This window comes from Pteronotus mesoamericanus, unplaced genomic scaffold, assembly GCF_021234165.1.
Source record: "Pteronotus mesoamericanus isolate MK-2021 breed Mesoamerican mustached bat unplaced genomic scaffold, CSHL_Meso_final scaffold_167, whole genome shotgun sequence".
Taxonomy (NCBI): domain Eukaryota; kingdom Metazoa; phylum Chordata; class Mammalia; order Chiroptera; family Mormoopidae; genus Pteronotus; species Pteronotus mesoamericanus.
Genome location: NW_026555308.1, coordinates 27,823,534 through 27,832,381, shown reverse-complemented (window position 1 = coordinate 27,832,381; position 8,848 = coordinate 27,823,534). Strand labels below are relative to the sequence as shown.

At 37.5% G+C, this 8,848-nt stretch overlaps 1 pseudogene; it reads left to right on the top strand.

Annotated features, from left to right (window-relative positions):
- The first annotated feature begins 3,252 nt into the window (after positions 1–3,252).
- Positions 3,253–4,036, top strand: LOC129083527 (ribosome biogenesis protein NSA2 homolog; annotated as a pseudogene).
- The last annotated feature ends 4,812 nt before the right edge of the window (positions 4,037–8,848 follow it).

The following is an 8,848-nucleotide window of genomic DNA, read 5'->3' as shown; positions in this document are numbered from 1 at the left end:
CTCACTCTGGGAAAAAGATTTAAGAACCAGAGATAATATCCTTTTGTGAGGTTAAGTGCATAAAAAGAAGTGACAAATACAAAAATTAAATTGTCCCTTTGCTCTTCACATTCATAGTTCAAAGAATCACTGAATATGGTGTCTGTATAATGGTAACTGAGAGGCAAAAAACATGCTACCTTTCTGAAATAAAGAGCAGTATGGAAAAGGGAATTGAGAAACAATTTCTGCATTCCCATCTCTCCCACTATATCACAACCAAACCAATGGCAGGCTTCCTCTTGGACAAAGGAAAAATATTTTATTTCTAAAGTCCATATGTATGTTTTTAACTAATAATAAATAAAAATAATCTACTTTTTTTTCAGAATGAAGCAATTTTGTGTGACTGATGAATATTTAAAATGACAGTGAACAAACGTAGTTGCCAATAACTAGTTATTTGTCTTGTCATCTATTTCTTAGGGTTTCCATTCCATACTTGCAAAATGTAGTTAGCTAAGGTACTAAAGGGACCAGAAATATTATGATTCTAAGACTGTCTGGACTTATTTACAGTCGCTCTCCCATTCTTTCTTATCCTCCTTCCAATCACGTTTTTGCCCTCCCCACTTTATTGACACTGCTCTTCTTAAGATATACAATAATGTCCACACTGTGATATACAATGATCTATTCTCAGCCCTTTTATGACTTGACATATCTCTATTAATTCTACCCTTATACCTGTAAATTTTGTTCTCATTACAGCTGTCAAAGATGATCTTTCTTGTTCTTCTTCGTTTTCTTCTTCCTGTTCTATTTTACACTTTCTAACAAGTTTTTCTAAAATTTTTATTTATTTTCAATGAACAGTATGGGTGAAGAAGGATCCACCGAGTGAATCCTGAGTTAGGTCAAATAAAGGCAAATAAAGGCTTTAAAATGAGCGTTAGCAGAGAGCTGTCATACAAGTTGAAAAGTGAAAATACTTTAGTGATTGCGAGACTCTGGTTTTCACAACTATCATGGGTGTGAGGCTAATAATTTTTAAGGTTTCCATCACGATGAGAATAAGAGGATGGATTTAAGGCAAATTCATAAGTTATTTTCTTGCTATTCATACCAAGATTGAGCCTTTTTTCTTGAATAGGTGCTCCCTGTTTTGTTATAGATTTTGGTTAATTTGAAGAGTTAAAAATGTTGGTTTGGCCCACTTAACATTATTCTTGGAGCTTTGAAGAAGGAAAGGATTTTCAGACATTTTTAATTTGTCGTTGCTTCCCTGAAACTGAATTTTATAGCTCAGGGAAGGACGTATCCCTACAAACCTATTTTTAGCTCTGGTTTTTCATATTGCTAAAATGGTGTAGAAATCCCAAGCAGAACAACAAAAGAATCATATTTTGATGCATCATATTAAAGATGCGAAGAATCAAAGATAAAGTTTTAAAAGAACTCAGAGCCAAGAAAGGAAATATTACATACAAAGGAACAACATTTTTCTTCAAAAACTATACAAACCAGAAGATAATACAAGGACGTCTTTAAGGCAGGAAGAAAATCCAAAAGATCACGCTAACATTCTATTCCCAGTGAAAATATCTTTGAAAAACAAAAGATAAATAATTTTTTATGACAGATAAAAACTGAGAGAATTCATTATTAGGAGCACTGCTGAATATTCTATCACCTATATTTTTTTTCGGTTTAATTTACACAATGTCTTCTTTTTACACTAAACTCTTTATTTTGAGATAAAGTCACATATAGTTATAGAATAATGCAGAGAGATCTTATATACCCTTAGCAAGTTTCCCCTAGTAGTGACATCTTGAAAAATCACACTACCAGATAAAGACGATATAATCAACATGAAAAAACTGTTCTAGCTCCAAAGTGATTACTTCTTAATTCCACTTTATATTTATTCACCTCTTCCCACCTCCACCCTTGACCAAAAATTATTCAAGTTGTTTCACGTATCAACAGTTCATACTTTTTTATTACTGGGTAATATTCCATGCTGTACATGTATCATGGTTAATTTAGCCAATCACCTGTTGAAAGTGACCTGGGCTGTTTCCAGTTGGGGCTGTTTTTTAACAACTGTTATGAATATCTGTATACAGGTTTTGTTTGAGTATAGAGTTCCTTTCTCTGTGAAAAACGCTGCATCGTATGGGAGTTGTACAATCTGTAAAGTATTGTAGGATTCTTTCCAACTATTTTCTAAAATGGACCACCATCTTATATTCCCACCAGCATTGTATGATTGACCCAGTTCTTCCATGTTTCAACAACATTTAGTATTGACATTATATTTTATTTTAGTCATTCTTGTGTTCAGTCAAGGAAAGGGAGAACTTAACTGGGCAGCTCGGCTACTAGGTGAAAGAATGGAAAATGTAGGAACATCCTCTGTTGGGTGTTGAAAGGGGGACCATGAGACATCCTGATAATGTTTTTTCTCCAGTTCTGGAGTCCCTACTTTGTTCTCCTTCCTCTTACCATCTGTATTAATTTTCTATTGATGTTACAAAAAACTACCACAGATTTAGTGGCTTAAAATAACACACATTTATTCTCCTATAGTTCTGTAGGTAAGAAGTTCAAAATTGTGCTTCATTAGGCTAGCTGGTTCCTTCTGGAAGCTCTAGGGGAAAACCTATCTCCTGCCTTTCCCAGGGTCCAGTGGCTGGCTGCATTCCTTAGCTTAGGGCCTCTTTCTCCATATTCAAGGCCAGCAGCATACCCTCTTTGAACTCCCTACTTCCAGCATGACACAGTCCTTTTCTAACTCTCATCTTGCTTCACTCTTATAAGACTCCTAGGGATCAGAGGGTCCCTTCTAGATAATCCAGGATGGTCTCCTCATTTCTAGCTCATCAATTTAATCATATCTGCGAAGTCCCTTTGCCATGTAAGGTAACATATTCATCAATTCTGGCTTTTAGGATGTAGACATCTTTGGGGTGGGGGACGTTATTCAGCCTATCACACCGTCTTTCAGAGTTCTCCTGTGGTTTTCTCTTGGGTTGTTCTAGAGTGTGCAGTCAGTTGCAATTGGTGAAGAGGAGCCAAAAAAAGATGAGTGTTATGGACTCTATGTTTGTGTCCTACCAAATTTCAGTGTTAAAATCCTAACCTTTGAGAAGTGTTCCTTTCTTGTCACAGGTTGCGTGGAGTTCATTCGTGGGTCTTTGAGAACTGAGAGTTGGAAGCTTCTTCGCACTCCCGGGACTGCACCCGGCTGCTCAGCAGCTGTAACCATGCCACAAAAACGAGTATATTGAGTTACACCATAAGCACTATGGATATCGTTTGGATTACCATGAGAAAAAGAGAAAGAAGGAAGGTCGAGAGGCTCATGAATGTTCAAAGAAGGCAAAAAAGATGATTGGTCTGAAAGCTAAGCTCTTCCACAAAGAGCGCCATGCTGAGAAAAATACAAATGAAAAAGACCATCACGATGCATGAAAAGAGAAACACCAAACAAAAGAATGATGAAAAGACTCCACAAGGGGCAGTACCTGCATATCTACTGGACAGAGAAGGACAGTCCAGAGCTAAAGTACTTTCTAATATGATTAAACAAAAACGAAAAGAGAAAGTGGGAAAACGGGAAGTCCCTCTGCCCAAAGTTCATGCCCAGGGAGAAACAGAGGTATTAAAAGTTATTCGAACAGGAAAGAGAAAGAACAAAGCATGGAAGAGGATGGTTACTAAAGTCTTCTTTGTTGGAGATGGGTTTACTCAAAAACCACCTAAATATGAAAGATGCATTAGGCCAATGGGCTTACGTTTCAAGAAAACCCATGTAACACGTCCTGAACTGAAAGCCACCTTTTGCCTGCCAATACTTGGTGTTGAGAAAAATCCCTCATCCCCACTTTATACCACTTTGGGTGTTATTACGAAAGGTACTGTCATTGAAGTGAATGTAAGCAAGTTGGGCCTTGTGACAAAAGGAGGCAAGGTTATTTGGGGAAAGTATGCCCAGGTTACCAATAATCCTGAAAACGATGGATATATAAATGCAGTCTTACTGGTGTGACAGCAGTTATACAAGTAGCACGTAATTATTGAAGACTATGCACTGATCAGGAAAATGTGACTGTGATGTTTCTGCATATTACAATATTACAACAGCTTATATGCCTGCAGCCATCAGGAGAACTATTTCATTGTACAGAACATTAAAGTGGTCCAGTTTTATAAACTGGTATTTGTTTTGGGGTCTGTTTATCATTTAGATGTTTTTATCATGAAATCGAATGATAAAAAAGCAGTTTAAGCAATAAAAAAATAAAATAAAAAAAATCCTAACCTCTAATGTGATGATATTAAGGGGTGGGGACACAAGGAGGTGATTAGATTATGAGGGCTCTCTCTTCAGGAACGGTATTAATGTCCTTATAAAAGATGCCTCAGAGAGCTCCCTCGCCCCTTGTACCATGTGAGGACACAGGAAGAAGACGGCAGTCTGAAACCGGGAAGAGGGGCCTCTCAGCACCCAACTAGGGTGGCACAAGGACCTCAGACTTCCAGCCTCCAGGGCTGTAGAGAATAAATTTCTGTTGTTTATAAATCACCCAGTATGTTACTTTGTTTTAGCAGCCCAAACTAAGACAATGAGTATGTGCCATCTTGCTTGGATTGGCAGTATAATATTATTTTTGTCTCCAGCTTTGTGTCATATTCAAATTTTATAAGTACCTTTTCTGTTTGTTTTTTATTTCGGATTGTTGATCTAAACAGTGAACAAGACAAGGCCAAATGTAGAGTCATACTGCACAGCTTGGGAGTATCTCATTCTGTTTTGTTCCTATTGGAGTAGGTTTAAAAATTATAAATCCGCTTGCTTGTATCATCACCATATTAACCCTTCTCCAGTTTTTCTCTTAAGTATAAAAGATGTCCTACTGAAATCACAATAACATTTGCATTTCTTACATAAACAGGCTTCAGTTAATCCTTTAAAAACAAATTTTACTAGTTTTCATTATATTTTTCTTTTTTAGTAAATTCTAAATATTATTTTTAAATCTAAATCATTCCAAGTTCTTGGCTTCATAAGACATAAAATTATGGCAGAAATAGTCACATCACTGTTCTGAAACATCCCAAATCCATCTCTTTTCCCCGTTAGAAATTTTGTATTAGTACTATGATTGTATCTTTGAAACATCTACACTTTGATTCTGAACATAGTTCATGACAGTTCTAACGTCAGATTTTCAGATTCTTGCCTCTTGGGATGTCATTCTTCTTAGTCTACAGAGAAATTCTAAAATAGCAAAGTCCTTTTTATTAGTTTAATGTTTTATTTTGGTATTGAAATTTTTTTCTATAAAAATCACTTTTCTTCTACCACTGTTTTATTTTAAATAGCGTTCTCATGGTCTGGATGCTTCATCCACCCATTTCTTCAACATGTACGGTATACTTGATGGGAGGCAGGCACTGTGTTAGGTCTAGGGTTTATAAAGATTAGTAAATCAATAAGCTGGTAAACATTTCAGTAGTGTCTTAACACTGTATAGTTTTCCCCCAGCAATGATCCTATCCCTTCTTTGTTCACAGTCTGTCTCTGAACATAGCTTGCAAAGCCTTTTCTTGTCTTCAGCAGATCCACAAGCTCAGTGACTCTGGCCTCTAACCTTTCTGACACTGCTTTTCCACGTGGAGGCAGCACTTTTGTTTTTATTCCTTGCTGTGCTCCTTTTCTTCTACCTCTCCCACATGTTCTTTTATATCCCCAGCTCCTGAGAAAGCATCTTGTGCAGCTAAATCAGGTCACTTAGAAATATTTTCTTCCCCATTTGAATGGAGATTGTATAAGCCAAAGTTTATTTTCCTAGCACACTCCTTGAGCAACATTTTCTTTGAAGGCTCATTCAAAAGCCAAACCTGTTTCTTTCCTCTTAAGTACTTTTCAGATCTACTTTTAAATATTTTAGTCCCATGTCTGGTTATGACCAGCCTTTATTTCCACTTAACCATTTTCTTATCGTGAACAATTTCTTGCTTTTTGATCAGAATTAGATTGACTGAAGCAGCATCTTAATTTCTTCATCTTTAGAAAAGTAAAGAATGCCTTAGATCTTCCTTCTTTCACACAGTTAGATTCTCAGATGGCTGAAACTTCCCATGACTTTGTCTTAATAGTATTTCAATTTTTCTGCTGTTTATAGTAAAATTCATGCCTTTTTTCTTCTTCTTCTTCTTCTTTTTTTTTTGGCCCTACTTAGAGCTAGCCAGCTGTCTGCAGAGCTATCAGCAGGGTTTATTTTTCTTGGCATAAATGCAAGCCTCTAGTTATTAATATGGGTGTGATTTCCTCTTGCTGACAATTTAAGATAAAGTAAATTGGAAGTGACATAAAAGAGCATGTGTGTGTTAATGTGCGTCACCAAGGTTCTTTCCTGACATCCTGAAAGGTCTCATCTGAGTGGACCACGCTAGCAACCACTGCAAATAACCCCATGCTATAAAAGGGTGGGCATTCTCATTGATTTGTAAACGTGACAGATGCAGCATGTGATTGTGAATTAGCAATGTGAAGTTAGTCCCAAGAGAGCTCCAAGCAGGCGCCACGAACCTCCCACCCAACCCCTACCCCACCCCCCGCAATTATTTGGCTGCTTCTCAAGCTTTTAACATTTCCTCAGACTCACTGCACTGAGTCCTTTGGGTTTTGGTATGCTTCTTTCTTCCCTCTTCTTAATTTACAGTCATTCAAACCACAAATAGTTTAAATATAGAAAATTATCTTAGCTCTATGGTTTTTCGTACCTTCAACTTTTGTGCCCTGAATAATTCTTTTTGCACACTGTGCATGTCATAGTGTTTCACAAACTTTAGTGTGAGAGCCCTGGCCAGAGATTCTGATTTGGCGGGTCTGGCAGGCAGGATGGTCTGTATATTTCACTTGTTTTTTAGGTGACCTTCACGCAGGTGGTCTGTGGACTGCCTTTAAGAAGCATCAGATTCAATCTTTTATCTCTTTTCAAGTTAAAATTATGAGGTTCTATTTTTAGCTGGTTTACATTTTCACCAGGCAATATTTTTAATAGTGAAGATTGCCCTTTTCACTTTCTAACTGGGGTTCAACCCTTTTGAAATGAGGTCTCCCAAGACTTGAAGTATTCAACAGCGTCATAGGGAGAAAGCTGGAGTACAAGGGACGTAGACACTGATCATAGGCTCTGAGCTTCACCCTCTCCCTCGTGATATCTACGACGAGCCCTGTTTAGGATGCATCTCAGAGCACCCTTGATAACAGCAACATTTCACTCCTGAGGGAGTCCTCATTTAAATATCTCATATCAAATTAGATAGTACCTTTATATAGCCACACCTTTTTTTTTAAAGAGCATGTCCATATAAAATATTTAAATACTATTAAATTTCTAAGGCAACTAATACTATAGCACCTTAATCAAAAGCAAAATACCACATGATAAAATGTCATAACTTCAAAATGCATAGGGACAAACTCTGGCCCAGACTAAATGTCAGCAGTAAAATATTGGGTAATGAAATAAGTAAGACCAGAGGTGAGGCTTTTATAAAAATCCCATTTTAGCTCCAGCTTCAATTTAAACCATTTCAGATATGTATGGTAAGTTGTCTATATTTTCAAGTGAGATTTCCTCCCTGTGAACTTCACTCTTATTATTGCTAATGAAAGTGAAAAGTTCCCAGAATGGGAAGCTACATTTTATAATGCTTTTCCTCCTCCTCTTTTTTCCATTTGTAGAACTCTGCTTTAGAGGCTAGATCTCTTTTTAGAAGATGAGCCTGCAATGTGTTATGGAATAAATGAGTGGCTTGTGGCCTCATACGTGTAGGTTTGCTCTGGAAAAATCACAACTAGTAACCTGTTATTTCCCTTTTTACTCACAGAAAGGTCCAACTTTGGAGTACAAATAATGTGGCCATCCTACACTATATTGCAATTAATTATCAAGTTAAATCATGACATTTTTTGCTTAGAATCATCTAGTGCGGTGTTTCTCCAACTTCAACATGTATTAGAAGCACTTGAAGCCCTAACTGGAACACAGACTTCTGGGCCCCGTCCCCAGAAAGTTTGGTCTGAGAAGGGGCCTGAGAATTCATATCTCTAACAATTCCCCAGGCGATGCTAGTGCTGCTGGTTCAAGGACCATACTTTGAAAACCAGTGACCTAATGGCTTCCCCTACTACTCAGAGTAAAAGCCAAAATCCTCATAAGATCCTAAAAACTCAAATGATCTGGCTGACAGCCACATTTCCGACCTACTTTTCCCCCTCCAGCCACACCGGCCTCCTTGCTGCAGTAGGAATGTTCAGGTAGTCTTCCTCCTCGGCGCTGTCCCTTCTGCCTGGGGAGCTCTGCCCAGATGTTTCACCTCCTCCTTTCCTTCCGGTCTGTACTCATGCTCTCAGCAGTGCTTCTCCTGACCACCCTCCTCAGAATTATAACCCAAATCCCCAGCTCTCTTATCTTACTCGTTTTCCCTTTTTTTTTTCAACACAATATATCAATCTATAACAATTTTACTCCATTTACTGTCTACATCCCCACCCCAACGTAAGCTCAGTGAAGGGTTCTTTTCTGCTTTGTTGGCTGATGTATCTCAGACACTTTGATGAGAGCCTGGCATCCAATAGGCATTTTATACTTGTTTATTGAAAGAAGGAGTCGCATCACCAATTTTATTGTGCCCTTTTACATAAATGAGTAAAGCATGTAATGGCTAGAAGACTAGAATAGAATTCTAAGACATTATATACACATTACTAACTATATGCACATATTTTAGGATCAGAATTTAACTCTCAGACTTTTAATTTGCAACTTTATCATGCCCTAAAGTT